Source organism: Schistocerca gregaria, chromosome 4 (assembly GCF_023897955.1).
Source record: "Schistocerca gregaria isolate iqSchGreg1 chromosome 4, iqSchGreg1.2, whole genome shotgun sequence".
Taxonomy (NCBI): Eukaryota; Metazoa; Arthropoda; class Insecta; order Orthoptera; family Acrididae; genus Schistocerca; species Schistocerca gregaria.
The window spans coordinates 688,823,090-688,847,983 of NC_064923.1; the positions used below are offsets into that span (position 1 = coordinate 688,823,090).

Sequence of the window (24,894 nt, forward strand, 5' to 3'; positions counted from 1 at the left end):
TGATCCCTGCACGCAGACTGGTTGCTTGGATTCAGAAACATAATTTGTTTAGCACTTCTATAGGTTTACTTCTGCAACACGTGAATTCATAACGAAGAACTGAAAACCGATTCTTTTAAGTCTTTCACGCATGTGACTTACATTCTCGCTGTATGGGGAACGTTTCTTGCCAAATTCCAATTTTAACATGCGAAATACAACTGAGATGTCAGACAGCAGACAAAATAATCTCCCCTAATTAGCTGTACTTCTCGATTAACAAGGGGAATTTGTCGTTGCAAAGAGTATCGGTTACATTCCAGTGTACTTTTAATCTTAGTTTTATTTGGTTATTATTAACGAAGAACAGACACTCAAATTATCAGATTGGTTACATTTCTAGAGATTGTGATCCAGATAAAACTTTCAGCTATGTATGATGCCATAATACGACCGCAAAATTAAAATTTGTGGAAGACGAATGATATGCAATATCGACAGAAATCAAGTTGGAGTAGTACAAGCATAAACTAATGAAAGACAATTTTGTATTACGAAGAACGAACCACAGCTTATATCGCCTTTGATTCGAGGCTGCCAACTAAAAAATCAGTGCATCGAATGGAGGAAAATTTCAGAACGGAGAAAGCGTGCAAGGGAAACATATATCGGTGTTAAGGTTCACAAACGACATAGCATTTCATACAGGAAGGAAAGGAGAAATTAGAGACTTACTGAAAAGAATGGGCAGCGTAATTAGCAAAATATACGACTCTAGAACCAAGAGAGCAAAGATGAAGGCGATGAAGAGCGAAACGTCTCAACGTGATCCATTCCATCGGCTCTATTGAGCTGCCTTCGACCTGTTATACATCACAGCACTTCTGTTTGCCTGTGTAACTGTGATTTTCATTCTGGGGAGGACGAACAGTAAAGTGTATCGTTAGTGTGGTACAAAGACGTTCATATTCTGTAATTTCTTAACTTTTATCCTGCGTTTGACACATCTGTAGGTATACGAAGTATGTATGTCCTCCTACAACCATGTTCTTTACTTCCCCTTATTAAATTTCTGTGTCCAATGACATATTTATGTTTTGCTTTTTCTGGTTTTTACCTCGTCTGCTAGACTATGTAAGTTTCTGAGCGATTCTTCCAAATACTATTGTTTTCGGGTACGAGTTCTTTGAATGGTAGTGGCAGTTAAGCCACCTTTATTGTAGAGTTTCAGTAGAGTTTTTTCGGGCCAAAGAGACATTAGGAGATCTGGTACACAGCTATTGATAGCTTGGTACAGATAGGCAGGACGAATTTTCTTTGCTCTTTACCTCTGATATCTGTGGACCTCAGCCCGGCAGCATAGATCGGGCCAGTTCTGGTCATCTCTAGCGATTTAAGTTAGGAAGCTGAAACGTCTCAGATCTTGGTAAATCATTCCGTATAGATTTTTTCTTTAGGGAGCGCCATCAAAGCTTACTAATATTTCATTTCTGGAACTCGATTCTTTGTCCTTTGCTAGCTTAGCTATGTGAGGTTGCCGTGAGGAATATAATTCATTTCAGTTAATGTGCATCTCATATGTATGTTCAATATATTTTCTATAAGCTGGTATTATAAGCCTCTTTATCTAATTCGATTTGACTTCATTTGGAGAGTTTCGTGCTGTTCGTAACGCGTGAACTGCTCGTTTCAACCAGGTGCTTCTCATGTGGCATATTGAGCTTCCGCGCCGGTAATTCATTCCCAGCTCTTATTGCAACCTTTCTACTACTTGCCGTGCTAATGTAATTTTATTTTAGTAGAATATCTTTTGTTAATTCCGTGTATTACGTTGTGTTTTATTATATGAGTTACAGCACGTGAATTTACATCACCTGTGTGCTATCAGCTGAACATTGTTATTGGTCCAGGTTCATTATTCAACCTGTATTAGAAGTCGTGTGCCAAATTTCTTTATTTGTAAATTTTTCCCTATTTTTCGTACTTCCGAAACGAAGACTGTCCATGAAAGTTATTGACCAAGCGGTTGACAAGTAATGTTAATTGCTCACCGGCCATTCGCACATGAGTTTGCTGATCGATATTATCCTTGTAGTCTCTTCTACGTGTGAATAATTGGTTCGAAAGTGCGTGTTCGTGTAGTTTGACAAACTGTTCGTTTCTTACTTATCCTATATTTTTCCCACTTGTTGAGATACGGCTGCAAAGCAGGTACTGTATATCACGTATTTTTTGCGATTATTGTTTTAGTTAATGGTGTTTTCGTAATTTAAATCCTTGAACAAATGTTCAGGAGTTTTTCACTTGTGATACCAGCGTTATTTAGTACAACCCACCCAACTTCCCACTCTGACTTATTCAAATGCGTATAAAATACCCACTGACAATTTGATTTTACAGTATTCTATATTTTATGCGCCAATCTGAGCATTTTTAATTCAATTTAATGAAATCGGGAAAATACATTTCCAGTGATTCACTGTAATCTAAAATGATTTAGCCGGCAGGTGTGGTCGAGAGGTTCTAGTCGCTACCTTCTGGAACCGCGCGACCTCTACGGTCGCAGGTTCGAATCCTGCCTCGGGCATGAATGTGTGTGATGTCTTTAGGTAGGTTAGGTTTCAGTAGTTCTAAGTTATAGGGGACTGATGACCTCAGACGTTAAGTCCCATAGTGCTCAGAGCCATTTTTTAAAATGATTTAATTACTTACCAGCTCATAAATTTAATTCATTGAGATTTATTCTGTTCAAACGAGTGCTACGCTTGCTTTCAGTCCTACCATCGAGTAGGATGAGTGTTTGAAAATCGGTAGAAATCATTCAAGAGTAGTGAAGAAAGATTTAAGACTTGCTGAATACGAAAATTAGGAATTTCACCGAAGTAGAGTAAGTGACAAAATTCTTCTATGTTGGAAGTAAGTTAACACATGATCCCAAAAGTAAGCAAGATATCAACAACAATCTCGTGGAGGTGAAGAAATATTTCTACAATAGCACAGGCGTTTTGGTATCATATGTGCTTAGAAAAAAGGAGAATAAGTTGCAGAACAAGTATGTGTCTAGCATAGCATCGTAGAGAAGTGAAACTTGGGTCATAGGAAGCCGGGAGAAGCATTTGAAGAGAATGTTTAAAATCATGCGGACAGATTAAGTAAGAAATGAAGGAAACAGAATATGAGAAAGTAGTATATGAAAGAACCTCGCCGGCAGAAGGGAGAGGTAATTGTGCTATTTGGATTGGTGTTGGAAATGGCTGTCGAATGGAAGAGCTGTAGTGACAGAGAGGCACATAAATACCTTGGACAAAATATAACAGTTTATGGGCAATGGAGATAGGTAGGGAAAAGGATGACAGCATTAAATCATTATTTGTCTAATAGAGGGCAGGTTACGCTGTTGCGCTATTGATTTACAGTCGAATTAACTTACCAGTTGCACTATTATTTTAATTTATTTAAATACATTACCTGGTTTCATGATGACAGTAAACAGCAGACCGTGACATGTAAATCAATAACAAACGTGCAGCAGTTTCATTTATTCGACTGCAGACAAATCGAAGACGTTGATCTGTAGCAACGTGCGCCAGTTGACGCCATTGTTGCGAAAGCATACTTGACCTTTTAGCAACAAATAATCCTTGACAAATAGTGAGTATTGTGACGAATACAGGGATTAGCGAACACAAGGCAGTTGCTGCTAGGCTGAATACCGGAACACCTACAACCATCAAAAAGAAACGCAAAGTATATCTATTTAAAAAAGCTGATAAAAATGCTCTTAAAGCCAGTTTTAAGAGACAGGGTTTACTCCTTCCGATCTGATCATGTAAGTGTAGAAAACTTGTGGAATGTTTTCAAAGAGATAGTATCTACAGCAATTGAGAGATACGTACCACATAAATTAATAAGTAATGGTACTGATGTCCGATAGTACACAAAATGGGCCAGATCGATGTTGTAGAAGCAACGTAAAAAGCATTTCAAATTTAAAAGAACGCGATGTCACCAAGGTTGGCAAAGTTTTACATAAGTTCCAAATATGGCATGTACTTCAATGCGAGAAGCTTTTAATAATTTCGACAACGAAATTCTGTATCTAAATCTGGCAGAAAAGCCAAAGATATTCTGGTCATACGTAAAGCACACCAGTGGCAAGACACAATCAATACTTTCACTGCGCGATAACAACGGTGAAGTCACTGATGACAGTGCCACTAAAGCAGTGTTATTAAACACGGTTTTCTGAAACTCCTTCACCAAAGAAGACTAATTAAATATTCCTGAATTCCAATCAAGAACAACTGCCAAGATGAGAAACATACAAGCAGATATCCTCGGAGTAACGAAGCAGCTTAAGTCAATTAATAAAGGAAAGATCCAAATTGTATACTAGTCAGGTTCCTCTCAGAGTACGCTGATAAAATAGCTCCTTTTTTAGGAATTATATACAACCACCCGCTCACAGAAAGATCTGTACCTAAAGACTAGAAAATTGCTCTAGTCACACCAATACCCAAAAATGGAAGTAGGAGTAATCCGCTGAATTACAGGTCTATATCGCCAACGTAGATTTGCAGTAAGGTTTTCGAACATATAGTGTATTCGAATATTATGAAGTACCTCGAAGAAAACGATTTATTGGCACATTGTCAGCACGATTTCAGAAAATATCGTTCTCGTGAAACACAACTAGCTCTTTATACTCATTAAGTAATAAGTCCTACCCTAAGGGATATGTCAAATTGAATCCATATTTTTAGATTTCCAAAAGGCTTTCGACACCGTTCCTCACAAGCGTCTTCTAATCAAACTACGTGCCTACGGAGTATCGCCTCAGTTGTGCGACTGGACTCGTGATTTCCTGCCAGGAAGGTCACAGTTCGTAGTAACAGATGGAAAGTCATCGAGTAAAACAGAAGTAACATCCACCGTTCCCCAAGGAAGTGTTATAGGCCCTCTGTTGTTCCTAACCTATTTTAACAAAATAGGAGACAATCTGAGTAGACGTATTAGATTGTTTGCCGATTATGTTGTCATTTACCGTCTTGTAAAGTCATCAGACGATCAAAACGACTTGCAAAATTATTTAGATAAGCTATCTGTGTGGTGCGAAATGTGGCAATTGACCCTGAATAAGGAAAAGTGTGAAGTTATTCACATGAATACTAAAAGAAATCAGCTAAATTTCGATTACGCAATAAGTCATACAAATCTGAAGGGTGTAAATTCAACTAAATACTTAGGGACTACAATTACATACAACCTAAATTAGAATGATCACATAGATAATATTGCAGGTAGAGCAAACCAAAGACTGCGATTCATTGGCAGAACACTTAGAAGGTGCATCAAGTCTACCAAAGAGACTGCTTACACTACGCTTGTCCGCCCTATTCTGAAGTATTGCTGTGCGGTGTGGGATCCGCATCAGGTGGGACTGACGGATGACGTCGAAAAAGTACAAAGAAGGGCAGCTCGTTTTGTGTTATCGCAAAATAGGGGAGATAGTGTGACAGACATGATACGTCAATTGGAGTTGCAATCATTAAAACAAAGGCGTTTTTCGTTGCGACGGGATCTTCTCATGAAATTTCAATCACCAGTTTTCTCCTCCGATTGCGAAAACATTCTGTTGGCACCCACCTACATAGGGAGAAATTATCATCACGACAAAATAAGAGAAATCAGGGATCGCAAAGAAAAATGTAAGTGCTCGTTTTCCCCGCTTGCCGTTCGAGAGTGGAACGGTAGAGAGACAGCTTCAAGGTGGTTCATTGAACCCTCTGCCAGGTACTTTATTGTGAATAGCAGAGTAATCACATAGATGTAGATGTAGATGTCACCAGCGATCGTCGTGTGTTTTAACTTTGAAGACGGCCTAATTCGATAACTACAGTTAAAAGGCAGAGAAACAAATTTTGAGACGTGCACCGGCCCTTATCAATGAGTTTCGAGTGCGGCCTGAGAAACTGTCACTTCGCCGCTATGTGACGGGTTTTTCAGCGTCCCGATAGCGGCGCCCGAAGAGGCAGCTAAGAAAATTTAGCCGGGGTCTTCGTCGTTACGCTGCCAGGTGTCTATGCCTGAAGCGGCGTGTAACACAATGGAGGGATCAAAGCCGGTGTATGTACCCTCATCTGGGGTGGGCTGTGGAATGCCGTCTCAGTGTGTGTGGTGGGTCGCAATGGACGGGAGAAATTCGTGGGACGGCCCTTGAACTCTTACTGCAGGTTATTCAGGGAGATTTCGCTGATGATATGCTGGAATTCCACATAAGGAACCGGACTATGTAGCATCTAGTGAACTTTCATTTGTTAAACCTAAACTAAGGGTTTTGTCATTGGAGACTCATTCTATTTTAACGTCCCTGGCTGTGCTTCGACTAAATAAGAGAAGAGTAAAAGTGCTGAAGACTATCAACGTGTTTATAAGGAGTTTTCCACGTGGTGAAGCTAACTTGTATTAAGTCACATCTTTTGAAACTCGTTACAAGTGAGGCCAGGCTCCAAGCTTTGTCTGTTGTGTTACCTGAATTTTTATTGTGTACGAGAATCGGTAATACGCACACATTAAGATGTTAATGCCCAGTGGTGCATCGAGTATTGCTTAGCCTGCAATTATTTTCCGAAAGTATCTTATAATTCTTGGCCCTCTTACTGGATTTTTTAATTTGTGTACGATGTGTACATACCAACACGGCCAATTTTCACTAGTGGTCTTCGTAATTTTTAAAGAATACTCTCACTTGTAAGAAGGAAACCTTGATCGATGTGTTGGATTAATGGTACTATTACAATTGAGCAGATAATTTTTATTACTTTTAATCACTGGTGCTTTATTCTTTCTCCCTAATGGTATAATGCTTTACGTTTCCTTGAATACGGTTTTTGTGGTTGTACGATGTTGACTGAAGATACCTTGTCTCAGTTCTTTTAACTGTGATCAGTTTAGTTGAACCTTGCTTACTGTTTGTTTTCATTAACTGGTGCTAAAGTCAACTTGAAGCTTGTTTTTAAATTGTGCTTTAATTCCTTTGTGGACTCCTCTTGTAATTTTTTACTTTTTTTAAGAACATTACTTTCTGGAGCTCCCTGCTCCTTTTATTGCTTAACCATTTCAACCTAGTTCTAGAATTATAAAACAGTACCGCTGTTATCTGCTCTGAAAGAAACACATCCTAGAGTCTTCATACGAATACTAAAGTTTCTTGTTTAATTCATTACGGATAATGCCATTTTTTCCTCACGTATCAAACACACATTCTAAGGAAATAAAGGAAAAATGAGGCAACACTAAGGAATTACCCGAATGGGACCAAAATTGCTGGATGGGATGTACATTTATACACAAACGAATGATTACAATTTCATTGAAGAGGAAAAGCTTCATAAATTGAGAAAGTTGATGACGCTTTGGTCCACCTCTGGACTCTGTGTCACCAGTTAGTCGGCTTGGTATTGAATTTTCGATTTTTTTTTTTTCGATTTCCTCTTAAGGCATATCAAGGAAAATTCCGTCCGGCTGTCGCGTTAGGGCGGCAAAACCCTCAGCCAGTAGTAGGGCACTGACCATAATCCACGAAACATTGTCAATTGAGAGATCCGGCGACCTAGCCGGTCAAAGTAACTTTTAGAAAGCACGAAAACAAGAAGGAGATACTCTCGCCTTGAGCGGGCGGGGATTATCTTGCTGAAACTTAAACCCCGAGATGACACCCGTAAATGGCAACAAAACGGAGCGTGCCACTACAGTGTAAGGATGCCGTATATGGGAGCCAAAAGGGTCCTACTACGAAAAAAAATGGCACCTCAGGCCTACATTCCTAGTTGTAACGCCGCATAGCGGGTGACAGTCAGTTTGGTATTCCACCGTTGTCGGAGGCATCTTGACACGCGTCTTCCGACTGGATTATCTTTGATTGGAGTATAATTGTCTAAAGTCGTGGTTCACATGGCTCTGAGCACTATGGGACTTAACATCTGAGGCCATCAGTCCCCTAGAACTTAGAACTACTTAAACCTACCTAACCTAAGGACGTCACACACATCCATGCCCGAAGCAGTATTCGAACCTGCGTCCGTAGCAGCCGCGCAGATCCAGACTAACGTCTTCCGTCATGAGTCTCACATGTACATCACATCTGCCGATGATAGTTCCATTCGTATAATTTCTTCGTTGTGTGTACTTTTTTTTAGCCTTAACTCACACAAGTAATGAGAATGTATATTTCATTAAAATAACTTCCTAAGACCAAAGACTGGAACACTCTCTTTCAAATTCTTAAGTTGAAAGTAGTAAAATACAAGGAGCGAAAGGCTATTTATAATTTCTACAAAAACCAGATGGCAGTTATAAAAGCCGAGGGGCAGGAAAGTGAAGCAGTGAGACAGGGTTGTAGCCAATCCCCGATGCTATTCAATCAATACAGGGTGTTACAAAAAGTTACGGCCAAACTTTTCAGGAAATATTCCTCACACACAAAGAAAGAAAATACGTCATGTGGACATGTGTCCGGAAACGCTTACTTTCCATGTTAGAGCTCATTTTATTACTTCTCTTCAAATCACACTAATCATGGAATGAAAACACACAGCAACAGAACGTACCAGCGTGACTTCAAACACTTTGTTACAGGAAATTTTCAAAATGTCCTCTGTTAGCGAGGATACATGCATCCACCCTCCGTCGCATGGAATCCCTGATGCGCTCATGCAGTCCTGGAGAATGGCGTATTGTATCAGAGCCGTCCACAATACGAGCACGAAGAGTCTCTACATTTGGTACCGGGATTGCGTAGACAGTAGCTTTCAAATGTCCCCATAAATGAAAGTCAAGAGGGTTGATGTATAGAGAGCGTGGAGGCTATGGAATTGGTCCGCCTCTACCAATCCATCGGTCACCTAATCTGTTGTTGAGAAGCGTACGAACACTTCGACTGAAAGGTGCGGAAGCTCCATCGTGCATGAACCACATGTTGTGTCGTACTTGTAAAGGCACATGTTCTAGCAGCACAGTTAGAGTATTCCGTATGAAATCATGATAACGTGCTCCATTGAGCGTAGGTGCAACATGGGGCCCAATCAAGACATCACCAACAATGCCTGCCCAAACGTTCACAGAAAACCTGTGTTGATGACGTGATTGCACAATTGCGTGCGGATCCTCGTCAGCCCACACATGTTGATTGTGAAAATTTACAATTGGATCACGTTGGAATGAAGCCTCATCCGCAAAGAGAACATTTGCACTGAAATGAGGATTGAGACATTGTTGGATGAACCATTCGCAGAAGTGTACCCGTGGAGGCCAATCAGCTGCTGATAGTGCCTGCACATGCTGTACATGGTACGGAAACAACTGGTTCTCCCGTAGCACTCTCCAGACAGTGACGTGATCAACGTTACCTTGTACAGCAGCAACTTCTCTGACGCTGACATTAGGGTTATCGTCAACTACAAGAACAATTGCCTCGTCCATGGCAGGTGTCCTCGACGTTCTAGGTCTTTCCCAGTCGCGAGTCATAGGCTGAAATGTTCCGTGCTCGTTAAGACGCCGATCAATTGCCTCGAACGTCTTCCTGTCAGGACACCTTCGTTCTGGAAATCTGTCTCGATACAAAAGTACCGCGCCACGGCTATTGCCCCGTGCTAATCCATACATCAAATCGGCATCTGTCAACTCCGCAGTTGTAAACATTGCACTGACTGCAAAAACCACGTTCGTGATGAACACTAACCTGTTGATGCTACGTACTAATGTGCTTGATGCTAGTACTGTAGTGCAATGAGTCGCATGTCAACACGTACACCGAAGTCAACATTACCTTCTTTCAATAGGGCCAACTGGCGGTGAATCGAGGAAGTACAGTACATACTGCCGAAACTAAAATGAGCTCTAACATGGCAATTAAGGGTTTCCTGACACATGTCCACATAACATCGTTTCTTTATTTGTGTGTGAGGAATGTTTCCTGAAAGTTTGGCCGTACCTTTTTGTAACACTCACTATACTGAGAAAGCAGTATACTAAACAACTGAAAAATTTGGGTAGGAATTGAAGTCCAAGGAGAAGAAATAAAAAATTGTGAGATTTACCGGTGACGTTGCAGTTCTGTCAGAGACAGCAAAGGAGTTGGAAGAGCAGTTGAACAGAATGGACAGTGTCTTGAACTTAGGATCCAAGATGAAATCAGCAAAGTCAAAACGAGGATATTGGAACGTAGTCGAATTAAATCAGGTGAAGCTGAGGGAATTACATTACGAAATTAGTCACTTAAAGTAGTAGACGAGTGTTGCTATTTGCGAAGGAAAATAACTGATGATGGTTGAAGTAGAGAGGATATAAAATGTAGACTGACACTGTCGATGAAAGCGCTTCTGAAGAAGAGAAATTTGGAAGCCTTTTCTGAATGTATTTTTATGGAGTGTAGCAATGTAATGAAATGAAACATGCATTATAAAACAGTTTAGACAAGAAGAGAATATAAGCTTTTCAAATGTAGCGCTACAGAAGAATGCTGAAGATTAGATGGGTAGATCACGTAACTAATGATCATGTACTGAATGGGGAAAAGCGAAATTTGTGGTACAACCTGACTAGAAGAAGCTATCGATTGGTAGGACACGTTCTGAGGCGTCAAGGGATCACCAACGTAGTACTGTCGGGAAGCGAGGGGGGGATATAGGTTTCAGTAGTTACTTGGAAATAAAGGGGCTTGCACACGATAGAGTGGAATGGAGAGCTGCTTCAAACCAGTCTTTGGACTAAATACCATGACAACAACAAGACTCAAAATGTGCAGTGGTGACGTCGTAAATATTCAAACATCCGTGATAAACTTCTAGAGCCATGGGTAAGAACGGTATCTTCCGACGGACGATAGAGAAACTTTTATGAGCAGAGGAAAGGGACTGTGACATCTTATTTCTCATAATTTCTGTCACGTTCAATCATTTTTGGTCTTTCTTGTTGACTTAGTGTGTTATAAATTGATGTTTACATAAGGAAAGAAGCAAAACCACCAAATTGATTTCCTAGGGTAATTTCTCTGGTTCTTGTCTTGGAGTATGGGTAGATAGTCACATAACACCCACTCATATGTACATAGTGCTGCCTATTTTACTAAGACACACAGAGAGAAGACAAGTGTCTTCCAAATTATTCAGCGAGTTGGGAGAGGTAGGCCATCTCCTGAAACGTTAATATAATGGACTCTTTCATTTCGATTTTGAGATTTTCCTTTTTGCTGTGATTATCATCTTTGTTTGTTTTCGTCCCTCAGATCCCAGTTGTAATGTGACTACAATTAAATGTTATTTACATGCAACCAGAAACGGCATATGTGCGAGCCCTTGAAAACTGGCTTCTAGTGTCAGTAGAAGGTGAAGAAATATTCATGTGAGTCATAAGACTATAAAATTTTGAGATAGGGCTTCTTTATTACCAGAGAAATGAATTCACTGGTTACCTCCAGAACAAAAGAAGTCGCCGTACCTAAAGGTGGGATGCTGTGGACACTTTTAGAGAGTGTTTAATTACCTGGTCCAGTTACTAGCAGGCGATTCTCATGATTTGATTTTGTTAAATACTGCACTGAAGTGCGAAAGAAACTAGTATAGAAATACATTTTCAACCACAGAGATATGTAAGCAGGCAGAACACGGCGCTTCGGTCAGCAACCCATATATAATACAAGTGCCTGAAGATACAATGGCAAGTTATCAACATTTAAGAGAGTGCGAACGTGGTGTTACAGTCTGTGCACGAGCGATGGGACACACAGCACCTCCGAGGTAGCGATGAATTGGGGATTTTCCAGTGCGACCGATTCATGAGTGTACGGTGAATAACTGGAATCCGCTAAAACTTCAAAAATGGCTCTGAGCACTATTGGACTTAACATCTGAGGTCATCAGTCCCATAGAACTTAGAACTACTTAAACCTAACTAACACATCCATGCCCGAGGCGAGAACATCAAATCATCGACATCGCTACGGCCGGAGAAAGATCCTGCAAAACGGAACCAACGACGACTGAAGAGAATCATTCAACGTGACAGAAGTGCGACACTTCCGCAAATTGCTGCAGATTTCAATGTTGGGCCATCAACAAGTGTCGGTGTGCGAACCATTCAACGAAAAATCAATTCGTGTACCCTTGATCACGGCACGACACAAAGCTTTACGCCTCGCCTGGTCCCATCCACACCGACATTGGACTGTTGATGGCTGTAAACATGTTGCCTGGTCGGACTAGTCTTACTTCTAATTGTATCGAGACTATGGACATGAACGGGTATAGAGACAACGTCATGACTCTGTGGACCCTGCATGTCAGCAGGGGACTGTTAAAGCTGGGGAAAACTTGCAACGGCGTGGAGCGTGTGTAGTTGAAGTGATATGGGACCATATGTCTAGATACGGCGTACGTAAGCATGCTGTATGATCACCTGCATCCCATTATGTCCACTGTGCATTCCGACGGACTTGGGCCATTGCAGCAGGACAATGTGGCACCACACACGTCCAGAACTGCTGCAGAGTGGCTTCAGAAACACTCTTCTGAGTTTAAACATTTCCGCTTGCCACCAGACTTCCCAGACACGAACATTATTTAGCATACCTGTGATGCCTTGCAACGTGGTGTTCACCCCCTCGTACTCTTACGAATTAATGGATAGCCCTGCAGGGTTCATGGTGTCCGTTCCCTCCAGCGCTACCTCAGACACAAGTCGAATGCATGCCACCTCGTGTTGCGGCACTTCTGCATGCTCTTGGAGGCTTTACACGATATTAGGCAGGTGTGACAGGTTTCTTTTGCTCTTCACTGTATCACGGCAATACTTACTGCGCCTTGTGGGTGTGGAGTAAAATGTTTTTATTTTGTTTTTGGGCGTAGTTTGTTATTTGTTTTGCAATCATTCCAAATCACCTCAAAGATTTTATGCAGCCGTGGACCTGCAACATTCGACTGACCAACAGCTGTAATGTAAATATTAATAAACACAGATTTGCAAAAAAATCGAGATTTGCCAATCTGCTGAGTTGTTGGTCTTTATAAGCAAAATAACAAATTATGGGTAGTAGACAGAACTTTGTACGAGAACTTAGGCAACATATTACTTACTGCCTGAAAAATATTGCAAATAACACGAAAACTAGCAATATTGTTGCTTACAGTGGATCAATCATAAAAATTCTTCCCCGTAACATTTATGAATGAAGCAGAAGAGCCGTGGGGATGGGGTAAGTACTGATGCTGGAACCCGGAATATCTTACAGCTCCACACACCGTAACGTAACTTGTAGTGTATAGATTTAGATAAAAATGTTTGCTCTTTTATGAACCTGGTTCTGTAATTCAGCAGTCAGCGCTTACGAATACCGTGAAAAAGTAGCTGGTTCATTTCCCGATAGTGTCAGTGATTTTTGTTTATTTGGGGAGCCGTAACCGAATACACTTACCGTAGTGATGCCTATTGACCAGGTATCAGAATGAGAATCGTCTCCAAAGTCTGGGAAGTCGTCAGTGGCCGGGAGAGCGGCGTGCTTACCATATGCCGCAATTTACCATATTTACACTGCCCGACATAAAAATGAAGCACCTGGAAGGCATGGTCGGATGCCAATGTAACTTCGTATATGTACATATCATTAGTAGGTAGGTGAATGGTTAAAGCTGCTATTCTCTGTGACAGAGAAACGCCCTCCACTGTTGTACGAGTTTAGTGCTGCCATCAGACTTAGTAGAGTAAGTACGGTGGATGAATGGCGCCATTTATCAAGTGATTATAGTGTAGTACACGGAGAGCCCACCTACTCGTTTGAGACACCGAAATGGGCATCATTGTGGATATGCATTTGACTGGCTGGTCTAATGATGCAGTATCCAGAAGTGTGAGACATTCGCATGTGACAATAGCCCAATGACTGTCAGCATGGGAACGTGACATCAGGTATACTCGTCTAAAACGTTCAAATGTGTGTGAAATGTTATGGGACTTAACTTCTATGGTCATCAGTCCCTAAGCTTACTCAGTACTTAACCTAAATTATCCTAAGGACAAACACACACACACACACACACACACACACACACACACACACACACATGCCCGAGGGAGGACTCGAACCTCCGCCGGGAACAACCGCACAGTCCATGACTGCAGCGCCCTAGACCGCTCGGCTAATCCCGCGCGGTATACTAGTCGTCAAGGATCTAATCGACCACGTCTCACCACAAAGAGGACGGATGGAAGTACGGTACACGAAGCATTCGTAATCCCTTCACATCTGTGGCTGCCATCCGAGAATAAACTATGTACTCCCAACAAAATTCTGTGCGATTTCTTACTGTTGATCGAAATCTAGCAGCAGGAAGGCTTGATATTTATGGCCCCATGAATAGGCTGCTGTTAACACACCAGACCTACAGCTGCGTCTTAAGTGGTGCCGCGACCGGGAGGAACGGAGTAATGATGAAACGCATCACATTGTGGCTGACGACGAATCGTGTTTCTGTACTACGCTGAATGAACATCATCGGCGAATACAGCGGCGACCGGCGAGAACATCAGATTGTTCCAAAGTTTTGAGGAAGAACGTGGTGTTTGCTCGGGTATCATGCCATTTCTGGAAACCCAGTATCTACTCTGTAGGAATCAACATGGATTCCAGAAACAACGATCGTGTCAGCAGTAAACCATGTCAGTATCTTCTGTAAAATTTTCCGGAGATAAAATAGTCCCCCAATCGGATCTCCGGGTGGGGACTGCAAAAGATATAGACAACGTGAAGGAAATGAATCCCAATTTTAACATAGCCACTTGGAATGTGAGAACACTGCTTCAGTGTAGCAAGCTAGAAAATGTAAAACTTGAAATGGAGCGACTGGAAATCGATATCCTGGGCATATCGGAGATGAGATGGCCCCAACCAGGTGATTTCTGGTCTGGAGAATACAGAGTCATTCACACCGGAACTGACCAAGATAGACCGGGAATGGGAGGAATTGGAATAATTTTGAGGAAAAACTATGGCTCACGTGTCAAGGGATATGTGCAATATAGCTCTCGAATAATACTAGTCAAACTTGAAACTAAACCAAAGGACACTGTGATAATACAAATATACATGCCAACATCCAAAGAAGAAGATGCAGTCATTGACGAAATATACGAAGAAATAAGTAATGCGATGAGAAATGTTAAGGGAGATGAAAACCTGATTGCCATGGGGGACTGGAACGCGATTGTGGGTGAAGACCCGGAGGAAGGAATTGTTGGCAAATATGGACTTGGAAGAAGAAATGAAAGAGGTGATCGACTGATCGAGTTCTGCTCAAAGCACCAATTAGTTGTTGCAAACACACTTTTCTAACACCACAAACGAAGAAGATATACATGGAAGTCCCCTGGAGACCTGAGGAGACAACAGATTGACTACATTCTAGTGAAAGCACGTTTTAGGAACCAGATAAAAGATTGCAGGAGCTATCCATCTGCAGACATAGGCAGTGATCATAACCTGGTCATGATGAAAAGTTCACTGAGATTCAAACGTTTGAAGAAGAAGCCAGTAAAACTTAAATGGGAACTAGAAAAACTGAAAACTGAGGGACTGGCAAAGCACTATGCTCATGAAACAGACAACCTAATTTAAAATTTTCAACATGGTGGAGTAAATGAAGACTGGAATCAGATTAAATCTGGTATATACAAAGCAGCAGAAAAGATAGTTGGAAGAACTGAACCCAAAAACAAGAGGAAATGGATTACAGCAGATATTATTGAGCTTATAGAAAACAGAAGATTATACAAAAATGCAACTGAGGAACAAGGAAAAGCTGAATACAGAAGACTAAGGAATTTAGTTAATAGAGAAGCTAGGAAAGCAAAAGAAAATTTTCTTGGAGAAATGTGCAGGAAAGTAGAAGAAAATATGCAAAACGGAAGAACTGATTTAGCCTACAGAACAGCAAATCAATTTTTTTTAACAAACTTGAAACAGTACTCTCAGGCACAATAGAAAATAAAGAGGGGAAAATGCTGTTTGGTGAAGACATGCTGAAGAGATGGAAAGAATACATAGAGGAGTTGTATGCTGGAACACCTCTTTCGGAGGAAGTAATAGGAAGAGAAGAGGAAGTAGACGAAGATGACAAGGGAGATGACATTCTGCAAGAAGAATTTGACAGAGCTCTAAAAGAACTACAGGACAACAAAGCAACGGGTATTGATGACATCCCTGCAGAACTAATAAAGAATGCTGGTGACGGCATGAAAATGATGCTGCTTAAACTTATTAGGTCCATCTATAACACAGGTGAGATACCGACAGACTTCCAGAAATGTATCATAGTTCCTATACCAAAGAAGGCAGCAGCTACAAAATGTGAACAGCACCGAACTCTTAGCCTAATATCACATGCATCAAAAATTCTCATAAAATAGTTCTGAAGAGAATTGAAGAGAAGGTGGAGGATATGCTGAGTGAAGTTCAGTTTGGTTTCAGAAGGGGATTGGGAACAAGAGAGGCGATTCTGGCACTAAGACTCATTATCGAAAAGCAATTACAGAAAAATAAACCAACTTATATTGCCTTTATAGATATGGAAAAGGCATTTGATAAGGTTATCTGGCAAGAGATGTTCAGAGTGCTGAGGAAAATAGGAATAAAGTACAAAGACATCCGCGTGATACTCAGTTTCTATAAGAATGAGGTGGCAGTGATTAGGAACTGTCACTAGGAACAACAAGCAAATATTAGAAAAAGGGTAGGACAAGGATGTGCTCTCTCTCCTCTTATATTCAATGCTTACATCCAGGAAGCTATAGACCAAGTTCGAGAAACTACTGAGGTGGGGATCAAAATTAATGGGCAGAAGATAGACATGGTACGTTATGCAGATGATATTGCTATAGTCACGGAGACAGAAGAAGATCTAGAGGAAGTCCTCAGAACAACGGAAAAAATTCTATACAATCAGTATGGAATGAGAATAAACAAGAAAAAGACTAAAGTGATGGTATGCAGTACAGGAGCAGAATATGAACCTCCGAGAATTAGAATTGGAAGAGAGGAGCTGGAAGTGATACAGGAATTTACTTACCTGGGAAGTAAAATCACAAGGGATAGTAGAAGCCGGAAAGAAATTGCGACCAGAATACAAAAGGCCAAAATTGCATTTAATCGGAGAAGGAACTTACTCACCAGCAACAACGTCAGTCTGAAAATAAGGAAACGCATCATGAAAGGTTTCGTTTGGAGTGTGGCCCTATATGGATGTGAAACTTGGACAGTTGGAAGAGCAGAGAGAAGACGGCTAGAGGCCCTGGAGATGTGGTGCTATAGAAGGATGATGAAGATCAGCTGGACAGACAAAGTAACAAATGAAGAGGTGCTTAGAAGAGTACATGAAACCAGATCTCTGCGGAGGCACATCCAAACAAGAAGAGACAAACTTGTAGGGCACATCCTACGACAGAACAATATCATTGGAACAATAGCAGAAGGAGTTATTGAGGGAAGGAATCGGCGGGGGCGACCAAGGATATCATACATGCAACAGATCATGAATGACGTTGGATGTAACACATATGTGGAAATGAAGAGGAAAGCAGACAGAAGAGAGGAATGGCGCTCTGCTGCAAACCAACCTCAGGGTTGAACACTAAAGAAGAAGATAGTGTCGCATGTTCAATGCGTCTTTTTGCGGATGATGCTGTAGTATACAGAGAAGTTGCAGCATTAGAAAATTGCAGCGAAATGTAGGAAGATCTGCAGCGGATAGGCACTTGGTGCAGGGAGTGGCAACTGACCCTTAACATAGACTAATGAAATGTTTTGCGAATACATAGAAAGAGGGATCCTTTATTGTATGATTATATGATAGCGGAACAAACACTGGTAGCAGTTACTTCTGTAAAATATCTCGGAGTATGCGTACGGAACGATTTGAAGTTGAACGATCATATAAAATTAATTGTTGGTAAGGCGGGTGCCAGGTTGAGATTCACTGGGAGAGTAAGGGTGGCTTACAAAACACTTATTCGACCTATACTGAGTATTGCTAATCAGTGTGGGATCCGTACCAGGTCGGGTTGACAGAGGAGATAGAGAAGATCTAAAGAAGAGCGGAGCGTTTCGTCACAGTGTTATTTGGTAAGCGTGATAGCGTTACAGAGATGTTAAGCACACTCAAGTGGCACTCTGCAAGAGAGGCGCTCTGCATCGCGGTGTAGCTTGCTCACCAGGTGAGTTCGTACTGTCAAATTAGACTCAGTTTTGTAATGACTGCAACAAAACCACATACCCTCGCAACCTGTGAAGTTTCATTTGGTTTTCTCTACCTATCATGAATTTTTCACTCTTTTTGCCACCAGGCTGTGTAAATGACGCCACATTGCAGTGGATGATACGGCAGCTTAGCGGCATCGCACGGTCCTCTGCTCCTGATGGTTGAATCTATACAGTACTGGCCATTAAAACTGCTACACCAAGAAGAAATGCAGATGATAAACGGGTATTCATTGGACAAATATATTATACTAGAACTGACATGTGATTACATTCTCATGCAATTTGGGTGCATAAATCCTGAGAAATCAGTACCCAGAAGAACCACCTCTGGCCGTAATAACGGACTTGATACGCCTGAGCATTGAGTCAAACAGACCTAGGATGGCGTGTATGGGTAGAGCTGCCCACGCAGCTGCAACACGTTACCACAGTTCATCAAGAGTAGTGACTGGCGTATTGTGACGAGCCAGTTGCTAGGCCACCATTGACCAGACGTTTTAAATTGGTGAGAGATCTGGAGAATGTGCAGGCCGGGGCAGCAGTCGAACATTTTCTGTATCCAGAAAGGGTCAGTACAGGATCTGTAACATGCATTCGTGGATTATCCTGCTGAAATGTAGGGTTTCGCAGGGATCGACTGACGGGTAGAGCTACGGGTCGTAACACATCTGAAATGCAACTTCCACTGTTCAAAGTGCGAATAAGAGGTGACCGAGACGTGTAACCAATGGCACCTCATACCATCACGCAGGGAGGAACGCCAGTATGGCGATGGCGAATACACGCTTCCAATGGGCGTTCACCGCGATGTAGCCAAACACGGATGCGACCATCATGATGCTGTAAACACAACCTCCATTCATCCGAAAACATGACGTTTTGCCATTAGTGCACCCAGGATCGTCGTTGAGTACACCATCGCAAGGGCTCCTGTCTGTGATGCAGCGTCAAGGATAACCGGAGCCATGGTCTCGGATCTGATAGTCCATGCTGCTGCAAATGTCGTAGAACTGTTCCTGCAGATGCTTGTTGTCTTACAAACGTCCCCATGCCATGCGCATAAAATGCCTGTCATCTCGACTGCTAGTGATAGGCGGCCGTTGGGATCGAGCAGTGCGTTCCGTATTAGCCACCTGAACCCACCGATTCCATATCCTGCTAACAGTCATTGGATCTCGACCAACGCGAGGAGCAATGTCGCGACACGATAAACCGCAATCGCGATAGGCTACATTCCGACCTTTTATCAAAGTCGGAAACGTTATGGTAAGCATTTCTCCTCCTTACACGAAGCATCACAACAACGTATCACCAGGTAACGCCGGCGAACTGCTGTTTGTGTATGAGTAATCGGTTGGAAACTTTCCTCATCTCAGCATGTTGTAGGTGTCGCCACCAGTGCCAACCTTGTGTAATGGTATGTAAAGCTAATCACGGCATCTTCTTCCTGTCGGTTAAATTTCGAGACTGTAGCACATCATCATAGTGGTGTAGCAATTTTAATGGCCAGTAGTGTATTAGGTATTGCTTTCAGTCGTCTCTGCGAAATTCCCATGCTGCTGCACTTTTGCTGTAAATACATTGCTTCTGTAGTAATAGGGCTATGGAAATCATTTCACTGGGTGACACGCTGCTAAGATACGACAGCGTGTGGACTCAAAGTCAGCGATTCTTCCAGGATAATGAGGGCCGAGCATTGTGCGATTTTCGTACTGCTGCTGCTGCTGTTGCTGCTGCTGCTCTTTAAAACGTCCATGCCGTGTGGCGTATCTGTGCCGAAACACACTTAAAGGGATTTGGGTGGTGGAGCTAGACGTCCTTTTGTGTCCTTATCGGCACTCCAACCCCGAAGCGTGGGCTGACAAGACGGGACCTTCCAGGGGCGATTCCGACGACGCCGCTGGCTTCACATCCACACTCTGAGGAGGTCATTCACAGGGCTCTTTTCCGTGTTCGGAAGCAGTCCACTCCATTTGTCACCGTGTAATGGCCGTATCTGACATCCACCGTTTCCGTAGGTCGGCGATATCGTGACAAGATGAAGATGCTACGCGTTAAGCCTTTTTAGTACATTCTTATTCGAAAGATATTCACTTTTTCTGCGCATGTATCAATAGAGCGGCCAGTTATTTTATTTTGCGTAGTTAAATTAATTTTCATTTTAATACAATAACACAATCCAAAATACTTTCTCTAGTTTTCAGGTTAAGCCAAAAGTATCAACTTCCTCAGTGCTGGGGCAATATGCCTCCGACCACTGAGCAATATGAAACTAACGCTAAAGGTTCAATAAAGCTTTTATTCATAAAATGTATAAGACAACTACGCATACCAGGGTGAAAACTATTTAATGTAAAGTCTACTGCGGCGAAAATTAATATAACATTATATCATTAACAAAAATCTGACACAGATTTTTCTCTTTCAAAGTAGGCCCGTCTTCATCCCACCGTGTGTCGCATTTGCAACTCAGTATCCGTTTCTCTGATGTAGGGTAAACTTTGATCAAATCATGTGCAGAAAATCGCAGTATCACTTTTTCCTCAAAATTTTTATTCGTTGTTTCAGTAATCCGTGTTCTATGTGTAACACCCCCGTTATGACCTTTATTGGGCTTTGTGTGATTACCGAAGCCGCCAAACAAATAATTATGGTAATTGTATGATCCGGTCCTTAATGGATGTAAGGCTATCGGTTTTTCTGCTGTGGTTTTGGTGGTATTTGAACCGAGTGCAGCTGTTCTGAGACGGAATAATTGATGATTGAAAGTTGCGATACTTATTGTCTATAATAACACACAAATTATAAGGCAGTTGCTACCTTCGCCTTACACGTTTAGTTACGGTTATATCTTTTATTGGTTGCTGATTTTAAGAGCTTCGTCACACGCAATGATGATGGTTAACATGCACAACAATCCTCACTGCAATCCACGGTTGTTGCTGGCAGACGCGGTTGACGCGAAACACGTAATTCGGCACTTGTCACTTTTGGTTTTATATCACTCGCGAATCGGAGGGTCAACCCCACGGCGACAAGGGGGACGCGCTCATTTCTCACGCTCCGGTGAATTGACCATTTACTTCTTAGCCGGCACATCCGCCAATGACACCGTACTCAGCTCGACCGCCATTCTTGGCCGTCTTCCAAGTACTGCTCTCACTCGACACTCACCTCACTGCCTCCTGTAGCGCTCAAAAATCGACTCCTGCCTGCAATCGACGTGGGTGTCGGATACTAATATCTATGTTCCTAGGATCACGGATCCCTTACATATGCTATGTGCTTCCTTATCAGTCATCATCGGCTCTTATAGGCGAACTTGCTAAAATACGAGTAGCAGCACTTGGCGTAGCGCGACTTTCCTGATTTTTCACACATTACCTTGACTTAAACAATGTCTCATAACCGAAAATACTTCTGCAAAGTTTGGAGCAGATGTCTATGCAAGTCCTGGTACCTTTGTCTCATGGCCACGAGGTGATTAATGTGTTGTATGGGATAACTTTTAGTGCTGCAGCCTGAACAGTAGTAGTTTCAGTTTCGGTACAATCCACACCAACACCACGACAACACGTCATGTGGTTTCCGCCTAACACAAGGAAATCACAAGGTTCGATCTTACATTCCTAACCGCATTACCGGTTGCAGCTGCTTAGTAAGCAGAGCTCAGTAGGTGACAATGTCCACAAACTGCCCCATTCGGCTATTTTAAAATTGGTAAGGAGAATAAGACTTGAATCAGTAGGGACTGCGAAACGCATATAGTCTATTTAGACATCTATAAGAAAGAATAAGCAAATATTTTGTCAATTATTCCACAAGCGCTTATGTTCGAGGACTTGAAAATTATGACACCTGTATCAACGTACTCGACAATTTTCTAAGGCACCCTGAATAGGTGGCAGAGGTTTCACTGTGCTAGTTTTTAGTTTCTCACCATGTTAAACTTCAGTAGTACCTGCATGACGATGATACATGGGATAGCTTTTAGTGCTGCAGCCTGAACAGTAGTAGTTTCAGTTTCGGTACAATCCACACCAACACCACGACAACACGTCATGTGGTTTCCGCCTAACACAAGGAAATCACAAGGTTCGATCTTACATTCCTAACCGCATTACCGGTTGCAGCTGCTTAGTAAGCAGAGCTCAGTAGGTGACAATGTCCACAAACTGCCCCATTCGGCTATTTTAAAATTGGTAAGGAGAATAAGACTTGAATCAGTAGGGACTGCGAAACGCACATAGTCTATTTAGACATCTATAAGAAAGAATAAGCAAATATTTTATCAATTATTCCACAAGCGCTTATGTTCGAGGACTTGAAAATTATGACACCTGTATCAACGTACTCGACAATTTTCTAAGGCACCCTGAATAGGTGGCAGAGGTTTCACTGTGCTAGTTTTTAGTTTCTCACCATGTTAAACTTCAGTAGTACCTGCATGACGATGATACATGGAAGTTGGAGTGAATGTGTTCAGTCATCTTACACTTTTCGTCAAATCACCCAAAGTACCCTGCTGTATTTCGTTTTCAGACCAACAACTCAGTCAATGGCGTCGAAATGAGGGTGATCTACATAACGATTTAAGGCCACTTTGTTCAAGAAATGAGTCCATCACTCTGGAACACACATTTTCAACATCTTACCAGCAGCCGTAAATCGTTTACTTCTAATAAATGTCATTTTAATAGAATCCTAAATAATATATTTGTGCCCAGTTTTGTCCTCTCAACTGCGGTACTTTTTAAAAGGGAGACTGCCCACAGCAATTCCCTCCACTTTAGTGGTTAGATGGTCTACTGGATGGCCTGTTAAAATCTGAACACAGATCAAGAATGAAAACTGGAAGAAGCTGTACTAAGCTGTGGAAAAAAGAGGAAAAATAGAAACAGTGAATGGTCCAAGATCAATGTGTGCAACATCGAGTGGATTGAGTGACCGTGGCGTCTTTTATATGTGGTCACGATGTTAGCTACAAACGGCAGATCTAGGTTCAAATCTCATACGCAAAACATTTTTTTACAAAATTATGAACTAACTGTCTGGTCATTGACGTATCTGTTCGCTGTTATTGGGTCATTATTGTGATGTAATGTCTGTTAGCAAGAGCGGCATGTAACGAAGTGACCTCCAGACAAACGTACCTGCTATTCATTTTAAACAGGTACCACATGTTATGCCACTTAAATTTATTTTCGGAAGTGTTGATTCTTGAATCCCTTCAGTGCAACGTAGTTCGCACCAGTCCATTTGTTGTTTTCATTTCTGTGAAACGTCTATGAGGCATATCGCCTGCTCTCACTATTCATAAAGTTTATTTTGTGACTCATATTCTATAACTAATGTACAGTGTGGCAAGTGCCAAGACTACATAAGGAGAACAGGCGCACCAAAGTGCCGATGGACAGTTGACAAATGTGTGAAAAAAAAAAGAAAATAGGCATGAGATAGGTTTCAACACGGATCGCTCGTTTTGCAGTGCTACACCACCAGTGTTTGCTTTCATTACTTGTACTCTGAGTTTCTATTTGACATTTCACTGATGCTCAGTTCACTACGAAGATATTTAAATGTTAATAACTGCCGTAAGATTTTTTTCGTCCCATTCCAGTTCACATCTAGTTGGTTTCACGGACATGGTGATAAATCGGGTTTTTTGACTATGTATGACCGTATTTAGCTTTCTGGTCGCCAAGTCAGATACACTGAAGAGCCAATGAAACACATGCCTAATATCGCGTAGGGCCCACGCGGTCATGCAGAAATGCCGCGTCACGACGCGGCATGGAGTCCACTATGTCTGAAGCACTACTGGAGAGAACTGAGACCATGAATCCTTGAGGGCTATCCGTAAATCGGTAAGAGTACAGGGTGTGAGGATCTCTTGTGAACAGCACGTTACTAGGCATTGCAGATGTGCTCAATAATGTTCGTGTCTGGAGAGTTTGGTGGCCAGCGGAAGTGGTTAAACCCAGATTAATGTTCCTGGAGGGACACTCTGTAGCAATTCTGGACGTGTCGCATTGCCCTGATGGGATTTCCCAAGTCGGTCGCAATACACAATGAATATGAATGGGTGCAGGTGTTCGGACAGGAAGCTTACGTACGTGTCACCTATCAGAATCGTTTCTAGACGTACCAGGGGTCCCATAACACACCAACTGCACGCGCCCCATGCCATTACATAGCCTTCACCAGCTTGAAAAATCCCCTGATGATGATGATGATGATGTTTGATTTGTGGGGCGTTCAACTGCGCAGTCATCGGCGCCCCTACAAAGTCCCAATGTTTACGCAGACCAGTTTCTTTTCACGATCCAATCTAGTCACACTCACAAATGATGAAATGATGAGGACAACACAAAAATCCAGTCCCCACGCAGAGAAAATCTCGAATATGGCGGGGAATCGAACATGGGACCCCGTGATCCAGAGGCAGCAGCGCTAGCACTTAGACCACCAGCTGCGGACTGGCAGTCCCCTGCTGATATGCAGTGTCCATGGATTCATGAGGTTGTCTCAATATCCATACACGGCCATCCGCTAGATAGCATTTCAAGCGAAATTCGTCCGACCATGCTACATGTTTTCAATCGTCAACA

General features: G+C 42.1%; 1 protein-coding gene across 1 annotated transcript in view; it reads right to left on the reverse strand.

The window, feature by feature from the left end:
* The window catches only part of LOC126267870 (hemicentin-2-like), a 778,179-nt gene that overhangs the window by 136,272 nt on the left and 617,013 nt on the right, over positions 1 to 24,894 (reverse strand). The gene's annotated exons all lie outside the window — the stretch shown is intronic.